The following is a 23,096-nucleotide window of genomic DNA, read 5'->3' on the forward strand; positions in this document are numbered from 1 at the left end:
GCTAAATCTTCAGCTAACCAAACCATGACATTTAAAATTGAGAAAACAGGAAATAGCAAAAGGACATATTCTTTAGAAATTTAGAAGTAATCTAAAAAAAAAAAAAACTAAAAATATTTGAAGTGGCTACATCTGAGGAGTAGAACCAGTAGGAGGGAGAGTGGGACAAGGGGATACTCTTTTAGTTATTAGCTTTGGAGAAACTTTTATCTGCATGTATCAATTTTATTAGAAAGCTAAATGTATAACATTTTAAATATATTACAATAAAGTAAAGAGGTGGGACTACGCAGTCCCTTAGCATAATGGACTCTCCAGGCTAGACAGGACTTTACAGTTGATTTTCTGTGAGCTCAGCCCCTGCCAAGCTAGCCTTGGAGAAGCTGGTCAAGGATCTGAAAGTGAGATCATTCAACTTCATGAGGGGCTAGGCCCTCCAGCCTGGAGAGGCAGTGTCTCAGTGGGTCTCAGCTGGAGAAGGTTTTCTCTCTAACATTGAGCTGCTCAAAGCTGCCTCCCTGCTCTAATCAGTTGATCAGAGGCTTAATCAGAGTTTGATCAGAGGGCCCCAGGTGGCTGGGAAAGCCAAAGGTCACAGGGAAAAAGCTAGTGTGAGTAATTGGCCATGAAGTGACTTATTGATCAGATGGATTGTTTCTGGTGGGAAAAATAAATAGCCAAATCAAGCCTGAGACCAAGGGGCTGCTGCTCTCTCAACTCCATTCCCCCACCAGCAGCCAGTTCACAGTCACATCTGGTCTTCAGGAGGGCTCCCTGTCTGTACCGGGGCCCCGGAAATGGGTTTTCCCAAAAGTCCCATTATTTATCTCTGCTTAGATTTTGAAGCCTTCACAGTGGGAGGGGAGGGGGAACTTCTGACCTGGCCCCAGAAGTCTTTTTCCCATGGATTCAAACACAAATAGAGAAGGTAATTCCCTACAGATGTCAAGCTCCCATTCGTTCATTTCACCAGCATTCATTGCCTCCAAGAAATACCCAGGGCTGGACACTAGAGTCAAAGGTAAGGCAGAGTCAGGGATGGCCCCATGGGTGTTCACCAGGTGCTGAGGAAAGAGGCACGACCACGGTCACTCAACCCTGTAACCTGACCTTTGATAGCGAGTGCTGGAAGTGCAGGGAGCTGCAAGGAAACAGGCCCCCTCATATATTTTGGGTGGAAGTGAAAATTGGCAATTCTGAGGAAACTTGAGCAACATCATACATTTTAAATGCCTACACCCTTTGCCCAGTAGTTTTGTTTCCATGAATTCATCCTTCAGATAGAGTCTTATATGCGTGTAAAGGCATCATCAAAACGTTCCAGCAAAGCACTGCAAACAACCTAAGTGTCCATCAATAAGTTATGTCACATCTATACAATGAATATTCTACAGTCATTAAAAAGAAGCAGACAGATAGAACTATGGGACTAGCCCCTGGATAAACAGAACTACCTTCTGGTGGTTTACTTTTCAGTGTACCAGTTTGAACTATTTGGATGTTTTGTATGCTTATTAAAGCCTTTTTTTGAGGGGGTTCATGGTCTGGAAATCGAACCAGGGTCTCCCACATGAAAGGCAGGCATTCTAACCACTGAACTACCCATGCACCCAAAAGCCTATTTTTTTATTATTATTTTTTAATCAGTGAGAGCACAGAGAAGGGCTTGGTGGTGGAGGGGTTAAGGGGTTGGGGAAGGTGACAGTGGGCCCAACCATGGTGACAATTTGAGAAAAAGGCAAGAAACCATGAAAAGACAGTGGATTTGGGAACCTCAAGGGTTTGGTAAGGCTGGAGCAGTAAGGGTAACTTGGAAATGGGGTATAAGGTGAGTTTGAGGCAAATCGTGAAGGCCTTGAGTTTGGATTTTATCCAGTAGACAAAAGGAGTGGGCAGAAGCTGGACCAGATCAGGATAACTTGTGTCAATTCCAGGGGTTGGTTTGGGAAGAGAGGGTCTCACTGGAGGCAAGAACAACCCAGGACATCAAAGGATCAAGAAAGCCTTCATGACCAAAAGGGGGAAGAGAGAAATGAGAAAAAATATTGCCTCAGTGGCTGAAAGGTTTCAAACAGAATTGAGAGGTTATCCTGAAGGTTATTCTTATGCATTATATAGGTATCCCTTTTTAGTTTATTGTGTATTGGAGTGGCTGGAAGGAGGTACCTGAAACTGTTGAGCTGTATTCCAGTAGCCTTGATTCTTTTTGTTGTTTTTTTATATGTGGGCAGGCACCGGAAATCAAACCCGGGTCTCCGGCATGGCAGGCAAGAACTCTGCCACTGAGCCATTGTGGCCCACCCAGCCTTGATTCTTGAAGACGATTGTATAAAGTCATAAGTTTTGCAATGTGATTATGTGATTGTGAAAACCTGTGTCTGATGATCCTTCTATCCAGGGTATGGAAAGATGAGTAAAAAATATGGATGAAAAATAAATAAATAAAGGCGATGCCACAGTGGCTCAGTGGCAGAATCCTCACCTGTCATGCCGGAGACCTGAGTTCAATTTCCAGAGCCTGCCCATGCAAAAAAAAATAATAAATTATTAAAATAAATAATGGGAGGACAAAGGGCAAAATAAATTGGGTAGATGGAAATACTAGTGGTCAATGAGAGAGAAGGGTAAGGGGTATAATATGTATGAGTTTTTTCTTTTTCTTTCTTTTTCTGGAGTGATGCAAATGTTCTAAAAAATAATCATGGTGATGAATACCACAGCTATGTGATGATATTGTGACCCACTGATTGTACATGGAATTTATGTGTATGAAGATTTCTTAATAAAAATATTTTTTATATTGAGAAGGGAAGCGGCACATGGTGAAGAATTCAAAAAAGTTTCACATACAATCTTCCAGTTGTCCTCTCTCAGTGGAGTTGTGGAGAGTGTTAACTTTCTCAGCAATTATGTGACAATACCCACAGAGTTTGCCAATCAGGGAAGCTCATCTGAGCTTTAGTGTCTGTTCTAGTTTGCAACCTGCCAGAATGCAATATAACTGAAACAGAACAGCACTTAAAAAGGAGACTTTATTTAAGTTGCAAGTCCCTGAAAATGTACAAATTAAAGCAAAGCTATAAAATGTCCAATCTAAGGGATTCAGGGAAAGATACCTTGGTTCAAGAAGGCCAATGAAGGGCAGGGTTTCTCTCTCAAGTGAGAAGGCACATGGCAAACACAGAGTTTCTCTCTCATCTGGAAAGGCACATGGTGAACGTGGTCAGGGTTCCTCTCTCATCTGGGCACATGGCGAACATGGCATCATCTGCTAGCTTCTCCTAGTTTCCTGTTTCATGAAGCTTTCTGGGAGGCATTTTCCTTCTTCATCTTCAAAGATCGCTGGCTGGTGGACTCTGCTTCTCACAGCTATGTCGTTCTGCTCTACTCTCTGAATCTCTTCCATTCTCCAAAATGTTTCCTCTTTTATAGGACTCCAGAAACTTATCAAGACCCACCCAAATGGGTGGAGACATGTTGTCACCTAATCCAGTTTAGCAACCAGTCTTGATTAAATCACATCTCCAGGGAGATGATCTGATTACAGCTTCAAACATACAGTATCAAATAGGGATTATTCTGCCTTTATGAAATGAGATTTAGATTAAAACATGGCTTTTCTAGGGGACATCCATCCTTTCAAACCAGCACACCAGGAGCCAGGAGGAAGGAGGTAGGGGAAGTTATTACTTAATGGTAAGTTTCTGTTTGGATGGTGAAAAAGTTTCATTAATGGATGGTGGTGATGGCAGCACAACATTGTAAATGTAATTAATATCACTGACTTGCACACTGAAAGTGGTTAATATGGGAAATTTCAGGTTGTATATGTTACCACAATCATATTTTTTAAAAAAGAAATCAAGGATGTTCTGGCCCGTTCAAGGAAAAGCAAGGAGGCTGGTGTGGCTGGAGCAGAGTGTGACAGGGAGAGGAGAGAGGAAGACCAGACGCGAGAGGGGCTAGGGGCTTGTTGGGTGGGTCAGCTCCTCTTTCTCACCTCCCTTGACAGCCAGGACTTGGGCATGAGACCCCAGCTCAGCCCAGAACACATGCCTTCCAGGTAAGTGGACCAAATGCCCAGGAAAGGGTCAAATCTTTCACAGCCAACACCATATCCTGTCCAGGTGACCCCACTGTAACCATCCTTGGGGCTTTCCCTGGAAGCATGGGCCCCAGCTGCTCACCAAGCCCCACATTCCATCTCTGAGCCCACAACATCCTCCCACAAAGTCCCTTGTGCTTGGAGCTACTTTCTGTTCCTAGGGGTTCCTAACTGCCATGGGAGAATTACTGTCATTCTGTCAATGAAGACGCTGAGGCCTGGGGAGGTTGATCTCCTGGGCGTGGCCACACGCACCATGAAGTCAGGATCTGAACCCAGATCCAGCAGGCCCCAATGCCCAGGCTCATTTCACTGCCACATATAGTCCCAAAATCACAGAAAGGTGGTAAAAGCCTCCAGCCCATACCAAAATGGAGTGAGCCCTCCACGCATTTGGAAGGCCACCTGGGGCCTCAGATTCAAATCCCATTGCAGGGATAAAATACAACATTCAGGGTGAGTTGTATTACATATGATGTTGTACCATTTTCTCTTCTCTTTACTGGACCTCAGGTGCAGGACGTTGGGTTGCTCACCTCCCACTGTTGGTGGCTTACTGCATGATCTCTGTGCAGGCTCCTTTTTCTTTCAATTGATTGATGCATTTGCTCCCTTTTTGCCTGTGCTGGTTTGAATCTGTTATGTACCCCAGAAAAGCCTATGTACCCTGTGGGGGCAGACCTATTGTTGGGTGGGACCTTTTGATTAGGTGGTTTCCTTGGAGATGTGGCCCCGCCCACTCAAGGTGGGTCTTAACCTGCTTACTGGGTCTTTTTTGTGGGGGGATAGGGGTGTAGTGCATGGTCTGGGAATCGAACCTGGGTCTCCCGCATGGAAGGTGAGCATTCTACCACAGAACCACCTGTGCACCCCTTACTGGAGTCTTTTAAAAGAGACATTTTGGAGAAAGCACAGATGCTTGAAGACAGAAAACACTCCAGGAGATGCTAAGCTAAGAGATGAAATCCAGAGTTTGCCCTAGAGAAGCTAAGAGAGGACCCACAGATGCTTAGAGATAGAAACACCCCAGAGACACTGAGAAAAGACCACAGCACATAGAGAGAAAGCCACTGGAATTGGAAGCTGAAAGCAATGAACCAAGAGCAAGGACCCGTAGACACTGGCCTCATGCCTTCCCAGTTGACAGAGGTGTCTCGGATACCGGCGGTCTTTCTTCAGAGTCAAGGTATCTTTCTCTGGATGCCTCAATTTGGGCATTTTTATGATGTTAGAATTGTAAAGTTTGTAACCTAATACATCCCCTTTGAAAAAGCCAACCAATTTCTAGTAAAGATTGCATTCCGGCCGCTTTAACAAACCAAAATAGTCCCTGTCCTCCTTGCTGCTCAGAGGCCATGAGTTTCCTATTGAGTTATTCCGATCAGTTTGCCACGCATCCTCTTCTCTGTGTTTTTATAAGACATGGGGGAGGCGGAGGATTATGTGCATGTAATTCTAAATTACATAAAGGGTTATGTGCTCCGGGTCTCATTTGGTTTCTTACCACCCACCCCCGCAGGTCACAAGGTTCCAGTAATCACACGCTCCCACTTCCAGCTTTACCTACCTTTCTCATATTTGCCAGTTGAATGCTCCTAAAATGATACTTCCTTGTGGTTTTGACTTGTGTTTCTCTAATTACTAATGAGTTTGAACTGAACTGTTTTAATTTACTCAAGCTGACGAAATGCAGATACCATAAAATGGGTTAGCTTTTAACAATGGGGATTTATTAACTTACAAGTTTCATGAGGCCACAAAAATGTCAAAATCTAGGCATCAACAGGATGATGCCTTCTTCCTGAAGACAGGCTACTGGTGATGCAGGGCTCCTCTGTCACATGGCCAGGCACTAGGCAGTGTCTGATGGTCTCTCCCTTCTCTTCTGGGTTTCGTTGCTTCCAGCTTCTGGCTTCAGCAGCTTTCTCCCTGTTTCTGTGGTTTCTTTCTCTGCTTCTGCCTCTAAATTTCACCTCTTATAAAGGTCTCCAGTAAGAGGATTAAGACCCACATGGGGTTGCAAATGTTCTAAAAATGATCATGGTGATGAATACACGTGATTTATACCATGTAGAGATTTAAGTGTATGAAGATTTGTCAATAAAAATATTAAAAAAAAAAAAAAAGACCCACCTGGGACTGGGACATTCCGCAGCTGAAATAACCTAATCAGAAGGTCCCACCCACAATAGGTCTACACCTACAGGAAAGGATTCACTTTAAGAACATGATCTTCTGGGGTCCATTCAGCTTCAAACAACCACACTATCTTTAAAAGTTTTTCCAATTGAAATGAGCATAAATAAAAAAATTAGCTAGATACATCACTATTCACAGCAGCATTATTCACAATAGCCAAAAGGTGGGGCAACCCAAGTGTCTCACTGACAGATGAATGAGTAAACAAAATGTGGTCTACCAACACAGTGGAATAGTACTCAGCTACAAAAAGCAATGAAGTCCTGATACAAATGACAATATTAATAAACCTTGAAGACATCATGTTGAGTGAAATAAGCCAGACACAAAAGGACAAATATTGTATAATCTTGCTTATTTGAAATATCTAAGATAAGCAAATCATAGAGAAAGTAGATTTGAAATTACCTGGGGTAGGGTGGGAGATAGGAGTCAATGTTTAATGGGTAGTGCATTGATTAGGATTCTCTAGAGAAACAGAACCAACAGGGGACATCTGTAAATATCAGATTTATAAAGGTGTGTCATGTAACTGTGGGAATGGAAGAGTCCAATATCTATAGGGCAGGCTGTGAAGGTGGCAGCTCCGATGAAGGGTCTGGACAAACTCCACAGGGGAGGCTCACAGGCTGAAGAAGCAGTGAAAGAGTTTCTTTTAAAAGCCTTCCACCGACTGGATTATCTCATTGTGGGGGACATGCCTTAGTTGATCACAGATGTCATCAGCCACAGATGCAATCAACTGACTGATGATTTAATACACCAGCCTTCCAGTTTATCAACCAGCCACGAGATATCCTTGAAGCAACAAGATACCCCAGTTGCAGACAACTGGCATCGTCATTTGACTAAGGTGACACCAGAACCTAACCATCACCGGTACAAATGGGAAAGTTTGGGTAATGGATGGTGGTGATGACAGTACAACACTGTGAATGTAATAAATGTCAACTGAATTGTACCTCAAAAATGCTTAAAATGAAAAATTATATATATTTATATATGTTACCCCAATAACATTTTCTAAAAGATTAGCTGAATAAATGATGTTGTACCCATATAACAAACTGCTCTAGAGCTGTTAGAAAGGATGAAGTAAATGTACACATCAGCACACAGGATGCCTAAATGCATGGGAAGCAGGTGAAGGCCAGTTGCAGAGCAGACGACTGACATGGGATCCTTGGCACTGACATAAGCCCGCGAGAGTCCATGCAGGCACAGAAACATGGCTGAGAGAATTCTCCCCAGCCAGACTTCCCTGACTGCCTTCCAGAATGTTGGGTTATAAGGCATTTGCAATTATTCTAAATTATTTCCAATCATTACGTGTCCACCTTGTGCAATCAGGAAAAAGAAAAGCAAAATCCCAGTACACATTTTCTCCTATCATTACCTTCCATCCAAAAAAGAAAGAAAAAACTTCCTGTCTCTAAAACAGGCTCAACTAAGCTCCTTGTCCCTTGTCCTCCCTCTCCAGACATGGGGAGCTTCTGTCTTCAGAATAAACATAAAACTCTCTTCAAACCATGTGTGGGTACCACATCAATAAAAATGAATTTCGTTAAGACATCCAGACACAAAAATGGGCTTTTCTAAGAGGGCATCACTCCTGCACCCTCTCACAATCAGGTCCAACTTTGCCCCACACTGTCCCCGCTTCACAGCCAACACCCACCCCACCCTCAGGAGAAAGCCGGCCCCTCAAGACCACCTGCCACAAGGGGAGCAGGGATGACCCTGGCCAGACTCATGGCAAGAACCAAAGTGGATGTTTCTTGAAGACGAATGTATAACAATAAAGCTTTTACAATGTGACTGTGTGATTGTGAAAACCTTGTGTCTGATGCTCCTTTTATCCAGTGTATGGAGAGATGAATAAAAAAATAAGGATAAAAAATAAATAAATAATGAGGGGTGGATAAGGGGTAAAAAAAAAAGGGCAAATTGCAATACTAGTCTCTCCGCCCGTGGCACTCCCGCCGCCAGCCAGCCCTCCTCTCCCTCTTTCTCCGCCCGCGATGCTCCCGCCGCAAGCCAGCCCTCCTCTTCTCCCTTCTCCGCCGGTGGCGCTCCCACCGCCAGCCAGCCCTCCTCTTCCCCCTTCTGCTCCAGCAGCGCTCCCGCCGCCATCTTGCCCTCCTATTTCCCCTTCTGCTCCGGCGGCACTCCATCTGCCATCTTATCCTTCGTTTCTCCTCCTGCTCCGGCGGCTCTCCAACCACCACCGTGCCCTCTTCCACCTTCACCGGCTCCTCCGCCACCGGCCTCGACAGCCTTGCCATCCTCACTTTTCCTCCTCCAGAACAGCTACTGGGGGAGTGGAGACAATACAGAGCAGCTCCCGGAACCACGACGGAGATCAAAGGAACGGCGTACCCCATCCTACAACAGCTGACTGTCTGGGAGAACCAGCTCCGGTGAGATCGCCGAGGGGCGCGGGCTTTCCCGGGCGGGACGGCAAGCGGCCAGAGTCCCTCCCTTCCTCCTTCCCAGGCCAGCTGGCAGAAATGGGCAGGCGGTCCCCTCAGGCCGCAGCGGCTGGCGCCCACACTACGCGAGGCTCCCGGACCAACTGAGAGAGTTGGGTCGGAAATCCCCAGACCGCGGAGAACGGTGACCGGGGGGGTCCCTTCCAAACACATGACTCCCTGGTCCGGCTGGGAACAATGCACTCTCCCGGGTTGCGGCGGCTGGCGCCCTCCCGCCACGCTTGGCATCCCGGGCCGACTAGGAAATTCGGTCAGGCGCTCTCCCGGGCTGTGGCGGCCGGCGACCCTCCCCGTGTTCGGACCCCCGGGCCAGCTGGCACTCTTCCAAGCCACTTCGGCTGGCGAACCTCCCCGACGGCGAGAGTTTTCCAAAGTTAAAGGACCCACACCACCTTTTACTGGTGGAACCCGCAGACAAACGTGTGCCACGAGCGCCACCTACTGGGCAGGATAAGAAAAACAGAACCCAGAGATTTCACAGAAAAATCTTTCAACCTGTTGGGTCCAACACCGAGGGAAATCTGACTAAATGCCCAGACGCCAGCAGAAGATAACGGATCATGCTCAGAAAATTGAAAATATGGCCATGGCCCAGTCAAAGGAACAAACCAATAGTTCAAATGAGATACAGGAGCTGAGACAACTAATGCTGAACATACGAACAGAAATGGAAAATCTCTTCAAAAATGAAATCGATAAATTGAGGGAGGAGATGAAGAAGACATGGGCTGAACATAAAGAAGAAATAGAAAAACTGAAAAAAAAATCACAGAGCTTATGGAAGTGAAGGATAAAGTAGAAAAGATGGAAAAAACAATGGATACCTACAATGATAGATTTAAAGAGACAGAAGATAGAATTAGTGATTTGGAGGATAAAACATCTGAATTCCAAAAAGAAACAGAAACTATCGGGAAAAGAATGGAAAAATTTGAACAGGGTATCAGGGAACTCAAGGACAATATGAACCGCACAAATATACATGTTGTGGGTGTCCCAGAAGGAGAAGAGAAGGGAAAAGGAGGAGAAAAACTAATGGAAGAAATTATCACTGAAAATTTCCCAACTCTTATGAAAGACCTAAAATTACAGATCCAAGAAGTGCAGCGCACCCCAAAGAGATTAGACCCAAATAGGCGTTCTCCAAGACACTTACTAGTTAGAATGTCAGAGGTCAAAGAGAAAGAGAGGATCTTGAAAGCAGCAAGAGAAAAACAATCCATCACATACAAGGGAAACCCAATAAGACTATGTGTAGATTTCTCAGCAGAAACCATGGAAGCTAGAAGACAGTGGGATGATATATTTAAATTACTAAAAGAGAAAAACTGCCAACCAAGACTCCTATATCCAGCAAAATTGTCCTTCAAAAATGAGGGAGAAATTAAAACATTCTCAGACAAAAAGTCACTGAGAGAATTTGTGACCAAGAGACCAGCTCTGCAAGAAATACTAAAGGGAGCACTAGACTCAGATACGAAAAGACAGAAGAGAGAGGTATGGAGAAGAGTGTAGAAAGAAGGAAAGTCAGATATGATATATATAATACAAAAGGCAAAATGGTAGAGGAAAATATTACCCAAACAGTAATAACACTAAATGTTAATGGACTGAATTCCCCAATCAAAAGACATAGACTAGCAGAATGGATTAAAAAACAGGATCCTTCTATATGTTGTCTACAGGAAACACATCTTAGACCCAAAGATAAACATAGGTTGAAAGTGAAAGGTTGGGAAAAGATATTTCATGCAAATAACAACCAGAAAAGAGCAGGAGTGGGTATACTAATATCCAACAACTTAGACTTCAAATGTAAAACAGTTAAAAGAGACAAAGAAGGACACTATCTACTAATAAAAGGAACAATTAAACAAGAAGACATAACAATCATAAATATTTATGCTCCGAACCAGAATGCCCCAAAATACGTGAAGAATACTCTGCAAACACTGAAAAGGGAAATAGACACATATACCACAATAGTTGGAGACTTCAATTCCCCACTCTCATCAATGGACAGAACATCTAGACAGAGGATCAATAAAGAAATAGAGAATCTGAATATTACTATAAATGAGCTAGACTTAGCAGACATTTATAGGACATTACATCCCACAACAGCAGGATATACTTTTTTCTCAAGTGCTCATGGATCATTCTCAAAGATAGACCATATGCTGGGTCACAAAGCAAGTCTTAACAAATTTAAAAAGATTGAAATCATACACAACTCTTTCTCGGATCATAAAGGAATGAAGTTGGAAATCAACAATAGGCGGAGTGCCAGAAAATTCACAAATACATGGAGGCTCAACAACACACTCTTAAACAACGAGTGGGTCAAAGAAGATATTGCAAGAGAAATTAGTAAATACCTTGAGGCGAATGAAAATGAAAACACAACATATCAAAACTTATGGGACACAGCAAAGGCAGTGCTAAGAGGGAAATTTATTGCCCTAAATGCCTATATCAGAAAAGAAGAAAAGGCAAAAATGCAGGAATTAACTGTCCACTTGGAAGAACTGGAGAAAGAACAGCAAACTAATCCCAAAGCAAGCAAAAGGAAAGAAATAACAAAGATTAGAGCAGAAATAAATGAAATTGAAAACATGAAAACAATAGAGAAAATCAATAAGACCAGAAGTTGGTTCTATGAGAAAATCAATAAGATTGATGGGCCCTTAGCAAGATTGACAAAAAGAAGAAGAGAGAGGATGCAAATAAATAAGATCAGAAATGGAAGAGGAGACATAACCACTGACCTCACAGAAATAAAGGAGGTAATAACAGGATACTATGAACAACTTTACGCTAATAAATTCAACAATTTAGATGAAATGGACGAGTTCCTGGAAAGGCATGAACAACCAACTTTGACTAAAGAAGAAATAGATTGCCTCAACAAACCAATCACATGTAAAGAAATTGAATTAGTCATTCAAAAGCTTCCTAAAAAGAAAAGTCCAGGACCAGACGGCTTCACATGTGAATTCTATCAAACATTCCAGAAAAAATTAGTACCAACTCTCCTCAAACTCTTCAAAAAAATCAAAGTGGAGGGAAAACTACCTAATTCATTCTACGAAGCCAACATCACCCTCATACCAAAACCAGGCAAAGATATTACAAAAAAAGAAAACTACAGACCAATCTCTCTAATGAATATAGATGCAAAAATTCTCAATAAAATTCTAGCAAATCGTATCCAACAACACATTAAAAGAATTATACATCATGACCAAGTAGGATTCATCCCAGGTATGCAAGGATGGTTCAACATAAGAAAATCAATTAATGTAATACACCATATCAACAAATCAAAACAGAAAAATCACATGATCATCTCAATTGATGCAGAGAAGGCATTTGACAAGATTCAGCATCCTTTCCTGTTGAAAACACTTCAAAAGATAAGAATACAAGCGAACTTCCTTAAAATGATAGAGGGAATATATGAAAAACCCACAGCTAATATCATCCTCAATGGGGAAAAATTGAAAACTTTCCCCCTAAGATCAGGAACAAGACAAGGATGTCCACTATCGCCACTATTATTCAACATTGTGTTGGAGGTTCTAGCCAGAGCAATTAGACAAGAAAAAGAAATACAAGGCACAAAATTGGAAAGGAAGAAGTAAAACTATCACTGTTTGCAGACGATATGATACTATACATCGAAAACCCAGAAAAATCCACAACAAAACTACTAGAGCTAATAAATGAGTACAGCAAAGTAGCAGGTTACAAGATCAACATTCAAAAATCTGTAGCATTTCTATACATGAGCAATGAACAAGCTGAGGGGGAAATCAAGAAACGAATCCCATTTACAATTGCAACTAAAAGAATAAAATACCTAGGAATAAATTTAACTAAAGAGACAAAAAACCTATATAAAGAAAACTACAAAAAACTGCTAAAAGAAATCACAGAAGACCTAAATAGATGGAAGGGCATACCGTGTTCATGGATTGGAAGACTAAATATAGTTAAGATATCAATCCTACCTAAATTGATCTACAGATTCAATGCAATACCAATCAAAATCCCAACAACTTATTTTTCAGAAATAGAAAACCCAATAAGCAAATTTATCTGGAAGGGCAGGGTGCCCCAGATTGCTAAAAACATCTTGAGGAAAAAAAATGAAGCTGGAGGTCTTGCGCTGCCAGACTTTAAGGCATATTATGAAGCCACAGTGGTCAAAACAGCATGGTATTGGCATAAAGATAGATATATCGACCAATGGAATCGAATAGAGTGCTCAGATATAGATCCTCTCATCTATGGACATTTGATCTTTGATAAGGCAGTCAAGCCAACTCACCTGGGACAGAACAGTCTCTTCAATAAATGGTGCCTAGAGAACTGGATATCCATATGCAAAAGAATGAAAGAAGACCCATATCTCACACCTTATACAAAAGTTAACTCAAAATGGATCAAAGATCTAAACATTAGGTCTAAGACCATAAAACAGTTAGAGGAAAATGTAGGGAGATATCTTATGAATCTTACAATTGGAGGCAGTTTTATGGACCTTAAACCTAAAGCAAGAGCACTGAAGAAGGAAATAAATAAATGGGAGCTCCTTAAAATTAAACACTTTTGTGCATCAAAGAACTTCATCAAGAAAGTAGAAAGACAGCCTACACAATGGGAGATAATATTTGGAAATGACATATCAGATAAAGGTCTAGTATCCAGAATTTATAAAGAGATTGCTCAACTCAACAACAAAAAGACAGCCAACCCAATTACAAAATGGGAAAAAGACTTGAACAGACACCTACCAGAAGAGGAAATACAAATGGCCAAATGGCACATGAAGAGATGCTCAATGTTCCTGGCCATTAGAGAAATGCAAATCAAAACCACAATGAGATATCATCTCACACCCACCAGAATGGCCATTATCAACAAAACAGAAAATGACAAGTGATGGAGAGGATGTGGAGAAAGAGGCACACTTATCCACTGTTGGTGGGAATGTCAAATGGTGCAACCACTGTGGAAGGCAGTTTGGCGGTTCCTCAAAAAGCTGAATATAGAATTGCCATACGACCCAGCAATACCATTGCTGGGTATCTACTCAAAGGACTTAAGGGCAAAGACACAATCGGACATTTGCACACCAATGTTTATAGCAGTGTTATTTACAATTGCAAAGAGATGGAAACAGCCAAAATGTCCATCAACAGAAGAGTGGCTAAACAAACTGTTTGTTTAGCCAACAGACGAGTGGCTAAACAAACTGTGGTATATACATACGATGGAATATTATGCAGCTTTAAGACAGAATAAACTTATGAAGCATGTAATAACATGGATGGACCTAGAGAACATTATGCTGAGTGAGTCTAGCCAAAAACTAAAGGACAAATACTGTATGGTCCCACTGATGTGAACGGACATTCGAGAATAAACTTGGAATATGTCATTGGTAACAGAGTCCAGCAGGAGTTAGAAACAGGGTAAGATAATGGGTGATTGGAGCTGAAGGGATACAGACTGTGCAACAGGACTAGATACAAAAATTCAAAAATGGACAGCACAATAATACCTAATTGTAAAGTAATCATGTTAAAACACTGAATGAAGCTGCATCTGAGCTATAGGTGTTTTTATTGTTTGTTTGTTTTTCTTTTTTTTTACTATTATTATTACTTTTATTTCTTTTCTCTATATTAACATTCTATATCTTTTTCTGTTGTGTTGCTAGTTCTCCTAAACCGATGCAAATGTACTAAGAAACGATGATCATTCATCTATGTGATGATGTTGAGAATTGCTGATTGCATGTGTAGAGTGGTGTGATTTCTAAATGTTGGGTTAATTTGTTTTTTTCCGTTAATTAATAAAAAAAAAAATTGCAATACTAGTGGTCATTGAGAGGAAGGGGTAAGGGCTGTATGAGTTTTTTCTCTTTTCTTTCTATTTCTTTTTCTAGAATAATGCAAATGTTCTAAAAATTATCATGGTGATGAATACATACGTATGGAATGTGTGTGTGCAAATTTGTCTGTACAAATATTAACAAAAAAAAAGAACCAAAGTGGAGTCTCACCACAGGATGGCTGGGCCCCATCCCTGCTCCGGACAGCCCAGGACAGCAGACCTCCTCTGTGTCCCCACCCGTAGGCATGACAAACGCAGCACCCACAGGTGCCGGGCTGGGAGGTGGCAGCTCATAGGGGATGCCACAGACCCCGAGAATGCAGCACCCACCCATGCAGGGGCTGCTCAGATCCCACCAGGTGTTGCTGGTGGTGCTGCAGACCCACAGTGGCCAACTCTTCTCATTTTCAAGAGCAATGAAAAATCCAGATGTTTTTAAATGTAATGTCTTCCCATTTTTAAAGGGCAGCTCAATTTCTAGAACTCTGTGCCAGCTGGTCCAAATTTGTGCACCGTCCTGACTGGGTCTCCCATTAGCACAGCTCCCGGAGACAAACAATTCCTCACCCAAAGACAATTGGGTCAAAATCCATCATGAAGACCAAACAACCTCAACAACCAGAAACCCTCCCACGCTTCAGGTCAGCAAGTTCTCCATCCTTGCAAGAGAGAGCCTAGGACTCCTGCCTCACCGATGAGACCCTTGGGTGGGGACTCTGTTTTTATCTGCTTCTCAAGAGCGGATGGTCCGGCAGGTTTGGAAGTATCTGCTTCAGCAAACCTTGGAGCTGGCGCTCACACACAACCAGCCCTACGCCCTCATCCATCAGGAGGGGCCGCCTAGGCCCGAGAGGGACGGGACACAGGCAACATCACGCCCCAAGCCTCGGCAGGACCAGAGACAAACCCAGACCACTGACTCCTGGTCCTGTGCTCTTTTCCTTGGACCAGATGAGAGTGCTGGAGAGGCAGGGAGTCCTAGGTAATCCCCTAATGCCCGAATCCTGAAAAGCATCGTGTGGGACATGTTAAATCAGTTGCGGTGCACACGCTCCATGGAGCACCTCGCTGCATGGAAGAAATGAAGTGGGGTGAGCCAGGTCCCTCAGGACCACTACCAGCTCTGCCAACTCTTCTGGAAGTGGGACTATAGTCGCACCTGCCTCCCACGGTTGAGTTGAAGGTTAATGCATTAAGACACGGAAAGTACCCCAGGGGTGTTGGCAGCAAAGAATCATGTTTAGCATTGTCCTCTGTGCTGAGAAGAGGCAACCTCCAGGGTACAGTGTCAAAGGAAAATGGGAGATAGAGAACTAAGTGTAACCTGGCACCATTTGTGGAGTGTGGAAAACGCCACGAATACACACACGTGTACATATACGTATGTGTGTATATGTATGGGTATATGTGTGTTTGTTTATAAATGTGTGTATATAGGCATGTTTGTGTGTCTATATGTGTTCATATATGTAGGTGTGGGTGCGCATGTGTGCACAGGTGTGTATGTAGGTGTGTATGGGTGTGCTTATGTATATGCTTGTGCATGTGTAAATTGCAAATCTATAAAGACAAAATTGAATTTTCTCTGGTACAAAAGGGGAAAGAAAACTCCTTCCCTCTCTTCTTTAGCCTTTGGCAAAGCTAACATTGTAAATGCTATATCTATCTCTTTGATATGTGGATAAATCTTTTTTTAAAGAGAAATAAATTTCCTTCCAGTTTTGCATCCTAGAAATGTCTATTTTGGAGAACAAGGAGCACTCCCTGAAACATAAACGTCAAAAAGGGTGGCACTCTGTCTCCTATCTCCCTGGGAGTTTGAAGCTTAATTGCTTGACTCCAAGATCTAACTTCCTGCAAGAAGTTTTGTTATCCTTTGAATAAAGACAATTAACAAGTATATAATGGATTGCAACCTCCAGGCTACATAAAAGGGTGAGGTTTCTGTTTTTCTTTGCAATCTCTTTAGCAGGTTGCCTGTAATATATATTATGGTCTATTTCAATGCTTAATCAATAACAAAAATATTTTCTTTCTCTTCAGTCTTTATGGAGAGGTGTTCTGGGTTGGCAGAAGATTTTGCTTTTACTTATTTCCTCAAAAATATACATGTATGCGTGTGTGTGTGTGTATGTACAGGTGTGTAGCTGTATATACATATGTATATGTGTTTATGTGTGTGTGTATTTATGATTGTGTGTATGCATGTGTGTATATTATATGGCTGTGTGTATGTATTTATGGGTGGTTGTGTACATGTGTTTATAAGCATGTTTATATATGTGGGTATTCGTGTGCATGTATGTACATGTGTATTTGTATGTACAGTTGTGTATATAGGTGCATATATATGTACATACTATACATATGTTTATCGATATGTGGGCATTTATAAAGCTGTGTGTAGGAGTTCATGGGTGGTTGTATGCCTTTGTGTGTATACAGGTGTGTGTACATGTGTATATGGGAGTGTTTGGGTGGCATGTGTATATATGTGGGGAGTCTATGTATGTGCATGTTTATTTTTATGTACTTGTGTGCTGGCCAGCTGGCAAGGCACATGAGAAGCTGTGCACCTCCAGGACTGAAACTGGAAGCTAGAGTCAGAGGTCGGAAGGAGAGACCCATTTTTTTCTGTATAGTCTGTATAGCAGTCCAACTAAGCACATGTATTATCTGCTAGAAAAATACACCATTTCCAGTTGCTTTGCACTTCTGCAGGAGGTTTTTCTACGCATTAACAGCAATAGTGACAGTTTACAGTAACATTTCAGCCAGGCCCTGCACCCAGGGCTCAGGGCGGTCTCTGCTCTCCGGACCAGCGCACCGCCTGCGCATCCCCGTGAGGGGGGATGCTACTAAACTCACTCCCATTTCAGAGACAGGAAGTCGAAGGCCTGGTCAAGGTTACAGGGCTGGGAGCAAATGGGGTAGGGATTCACACCCAGACCTGTCCACTAAGGCCGGCCGGCAGCCTGGGCCCACTTAGAACCACCCCAAACCAGCTCTAGCTCACTGGTCCAAGTTTCAAGCCCATGGTTCCCACTACAACCCCGCAGCCCGGAGCCCAGCAACAGCCCTGCAGCCCTGCACAGCCCAGCACAGTTCTGCAGCCCCGCAGCCACTGCTGGACAGGCAGAAGGTGGGGGGGGGGGGGCCTACAGGACTCAAAAACTGAGCAGAGAGCCGGGAGGCCAGACCAAAGAACGCTAATTACATCCGGACCCTGGGGCTGGGACTCGAAGAGGCTGGGGGTGGGGTGGAGTGCGGTTTGCCACCAATTATGGAACCGGACCTGATGGCTTTTGTCGGGAGGCCCCAGTCCCCTCCGAGGCAGACATTACCTGTCCCCTTTGCCCTGGAGATGGGGGCGGGGAGCATCTTACTCAGCTCCAGCAGGGCTCCCAAAGGCCCTTTTGCTGCTGCTAAAAATCTGCTTTCCCGGCCACTGTCCCTGACATCTAGAGTGTCCTTCCACCCTCTGCCCAGACTTGCCCCCTACCCTGGCGTTCCCGGAGTTGGCAGGGCTCGGGCACCAGCCGCAGCGGTCAGTGAGGAGGCGCCTCCCCCTGGTGGCCACACCGGGCAACACCCCTGCCACTCGGCAGGAGCCCGGGGGCTCTGACTCCAGAAGGATGCCTCAGATCTCTAAAGGCCTGAACCTCCTAGCAGGCGCAGAATCTGCTGGCGGCTGAGGTCACACCAGATACACTCCCTTAGCCATCCTCTAGAAGTTTCTACCAAAATATTTTCTACAACTGAATAAGGAGAAAAGGTGGAAAAATGGGCAACAGGTCTGTGTTAGTTAGATTCAGTTGTCAACTTGGCCAGGTGAGCATACCTAGTTTTGTTGCTGTGGACATAAACCAATGGTACCTGAACCTCATCTGTTGCTAATTACATCTGCAGTCAGCTAGGAGGCATGTCTGCTGCAGTGAGTGACGTTTGACTTAACTGGCTGGTGCTTAAATGAGAGAAGGCAATGTAGCACAGCCTAAGCAGCTCGGCATTCCTCATCTGGGCACTTGTACCTCAGCCCAGGCCTTTGGAGATGCAGAAAGAAATCACCCCGGGGAAAGTTGTTGGAACCCAGGGGTCTGGAGAGAAGACCAGCAGAGAACATCCTGTGCCTTCCACATAAGAAAGAACCTCAGTGGAAAGTTAGCTGCCTTTCCTCTGAAGAATTAACAAAATAAATTCCCTTTTATTAAAAGCCAATCCGTCTCTGGTGTGTTGCATTCTGGCAGCTAGCAAACTAGAACAAGGTCTGAGCACACTTCAGAGAACCCTGAATGGCCAAGAAACAAATGAAAAGGTGCTGGACCTCACTAGTGTTCAGGGAGAAGCAAATCCAAACCTCGATGAGATACATTTGATGCCCCCTCCATGGGCAAAAATTAAAAATTGGCAATACTAAGAGTTGGCGAGAGAAGCTTAACACACACTGCGATTTGGAGTGTGTTGGTGCAACTGCTTTGGAAAAGAAGGCATAACTTGGAAAAATTGCCACCCCTTCTAACTGCAAACGAGAGAAACCCCTGCCGCAGGCTACACAGAGGCACGTGTGGGAATAATCCACAGCAGCTCTTTTGGTGATGGTGGGTTGGGGTGTAAGAAAATGACCCGATGCCCATTAGTAGAAGAAGGAAGTGTTCGCAGTACATTCATACAATAGAAGCCCCTGCAGCAGTTAAAAAGAAGGATCCAGAAGGCATATGTCTGTGTGACTGGATCTCAGAAACAAAACGTTCCACAAAAACAAGCAAGTTGCAGGGTTATAGAGTCAGTATGACACCACTTATGTACAGCCTGCAACAGGCAAAATAGTATTACATATGATTTAGAGAAGTATGCGTATATAATACAATTATAACAGCATGATTGGCGAAGAGGCACACCAACCTCAGGACAGCTGTTACTAGTAGGCAGAGAGAGAAAGAAATGGGGTCAAAGAGGGGTGTAAAGGAGGCTCCAACTACATTGTAATGGCTTATTGCTTGTAGAAATTTCATATCAGATATTGCCAAAATGTTACCACTCGTTCAATCTGGGTGATGTTCACAACGGTATTTGTTATATTGTCCTCATACTTATCTACATGTTTGAAATATATTTTAGGATTTCAAAATGTTTATTTATTTATTTTTTGCATGGGCAGGCACCGGGAATCGAACCCAGGTCTCCAGTAAAATGCTTTTAAAAGCAGTGGTTTGGTTCGGGGTGAATGCCTCACCACCCTCTGGCTGTGTTCCGTTGGCTTAGTCTCTTACCCTGTCTGAATTTTAGTTTCCTCATCTGTGTTAGGACAATAGCAACATTTTCCTTCTCAACTAAGAGAAACAAGGGATTCAGTCACTCAACAAATTGTATTGTCTCCCAGGTGCCGGCCTCGGAGTTAGGTGGGCACTCGGGGTTCAGAGCTGACTCAGCCAGCCTTGGGGAGGAGAGAGGAGCAAGATGGGACTGCAGCAGAACTCACAGGAGGACAAGTTGAATGGGCTTAACCAGAGTTTCCCGCATCTCATGGTGCCAGGCAGCATTGCTTTCAGGTAAAAAGTGCATCAAATCCCCTAGTGAAAAAAAAATCAACTCCTTCTCATTGGAAAAAGACATCTAAAGCATGTGATCCTATGATTTGGCTTTTGTGGTTGGCATTTTTATGCTTATCTATGATTATGACAAGTAGAGCTGGTTTTCCATTTATGGTCATAAAAATTTCTTCTGGGATAAAGGTATTTACATAAAAAAAATGGATTTAAGGAAAAATGTAAACCAGTCGATCTTAAATCACTCAGATGGTTCACAGATAAGACAGACATAGTGAGGGTGAAACACAAAGGATGAAGTTTAGAAATTTCTGGATTTAAGGAGGGTGTTTCCAAAGAGCTCAGGCAAAAAGGACTGGAACAAAACAGAAGGAAGGGTGGGCATTTCAGAGGAGAAGGATATGGACTAGAGGTAGAACAGTTTTATGTCATCACCGTCTTTCTAGAATAGTCTGTGAGGTTGGGATAGAACCTGGAGGGATCGCTCAATAGACGGCAGTGGTTCCCAAACTTTAGAGTTTATAGCAGGAGTCAGCAATTTTTTTTTGGCAAAGGGCCAGATAATAAATATTTTAGGCTTTGCTGGGCACATCCCGCCTCAGTCACATATTCTTCATGGGTTTCATTTTGCAGCAATCCTTTAGAAATGGTGTATGGGACTCACCTAGGGATGCTGTAAAGTGCTGACTCCTAGGCCCACACAAAGACTCTGTTTCTAGAAGTCTAAGGTGAGGTCTGTGCTTTAGCTTTCTAGGCTGCTCAAGCAAATACCATGCAATGGTTTGGCTAAATAATGGGAATTTATTCACTCACAGAGTGAGGCTGGGAAAAAGTCCAACTCAAGGCACCATCAAGGCGACGCTTCTCCCTGAAGACTGGGGCACTCTGGGGCTGCTCGTGATCCCTGGCCCTTGGCTTGTCACATGGCAAGGCACATGGCAGAGTCCCCTGCTCTCTCCCTTCTTTTCTGGGTTCTGTTGATTTCAGCTTCTGGCTGCTCCCTCTGCTTTGCTCCCTGTATGCCCGAATTTCATTCTGCTTAAGAGGGACTCCAATAACAGGGTTAAGGTCCATCCTGATTGAGGTGGGCCACACCTTAACTGCAGCCACCTCACCAGCAGGTCCTACTCACAATGGGTCCATACCCCCTCATGGATTAGGGTTAACAGCATATTTTCTCACATAGTTCCGAACCACCATACCCAAAAATATGCATTTTCCTTGGCACGGGGCCTCCCTCTCCAGCCCTACCCAGACAGCCCAGCAGAGCAGTGCATGGACTCAGCTTTGAGAAACACTCAAATAAAGGCTTGTCCCTGCTGGACCAGGTCAGGTAACTGCCTGCCTGTGCTCCACAGTCCCCTGGGACCTCTGGCAGGCACCCTGCACTGGTAGTAACTGGGTATGGCCCTCTCCTCCCCATCAGGCCCTGAGCTCCTTGCGGGCAGAGACCAGTCCTACTCACCTCATAGCCCCTGGCCTGGCTTCCTGTGTGGCCATTCACTGGTCTCAAGAAATGTTTGTGGAGGGAGAGAAGAGGGGAGGGACGGAGGCCACCAAAGAGAGGAATTCCTTCACATGGCTTCTGCTAACCAGAGCCTGATGGAGGACACTGCACGGGCTGCCCCCGGTTCTACACGAGCATCACAGAGAAGCTCATTTTCTAGCTCTTGATAATCCCTGTCACCTGGTTCCTTTTGCTCCCTCTGGTACTCACCCAGGCAGTTTCACAATATCTAAATATCAGAACTGGGGAGATGAGAAAAAAGTAGACTTGCAAATCAACTTGTCCTACCTATTGCAGTCATCCCTTAGGAGAAGTCCTGTCAGGGATAGAGGGGTGCACAGCTTGTCCCTGAGGATGCATGCCCTGTGGAACTCTGAGCAGGAATGGAATGGCAGTATTTGGAGCCTAGAGAATACAAAGGGCATCCTGGCAAAATTCCAACAGTCTCCTTTGCGGAAGTGGAAAAGCCAATCATTCAACTTATATGAAAGGGTAAAGGACTCAAATGAAAAAGAACAAACCTGGAGAACCCACACTTTCTAATTTGAAAACATATCTCAAAATTATAGTAATCAAAGCAGCACTGTCTGGCACAAGGACAGACAATATAGACCAATGGAGTTGAATCGAGAGTGCAGAAATAGACCCTCATATTTATGCTCAATTGATTTTTTAAATATTTTTATTATAAACAATAAACTAACATGCAAACATTTTTGACGTACAAATATTCTTGACATGCAAACATTTTTGACATGGTTACAATCAATGGCTCACAATGTCATCACATACTTGTGTATTCATCATCATGATCATTTTTTTTTAACATTTGCATTTCTCCAGCAAAAGAAAGAAAAAAGAAAAAATGTATACATGCCATAACCCTTACCATTCCATTCCATTGACCACTAGTATTTCAATCTACTCAATTTATTTTAACCTTTGTTCCCCCTATTTATTTCTTATCCATATTTTTTACTCATCTGTCCATACCATACATAAAAGAAGCATTAGACACAAGGTTTTCACAATCATACAGTCACATTGTGAAAGCTATATCATTATATAGTCATCTTCAAGAAACATGGCTACTGGAACACAGCTCTACAATTTCAGGCACTTCCCTCCAGCCTTTCCAATACACCATAAACTAAAAAAGTGGATATCTATAAAATGCGTAAGAATAACCTCCAGGTTAGCCTCTCAACTCTATTTGCAATCTCTTAGCCACTGACACTTTATTTTGTCTCATTTTGCTCTTCCCCTTTTCTGTTGGGAAGGTTTTTTCAATCCCTTGATGCTGAGTCCCAACTCATTCTAGGATTTCTGTCCCACATTGCCAG

The sequence above is a fragment of the Tamandua tetradactyla genome, chromosome 9 (assembly GCF_023851605.1).
Source record: "Tamandua tetradactyla isolate mTamTet1 chromosome 9, mTamTet1.pri, whole genome shotgun sequence".
Lineage (NCBI taxonomy): Eukaryota > Metazoa > Chordata > Mammalia > Pilosa > Myrmecophagidae > Tamandua > Tamandua tetradactyla.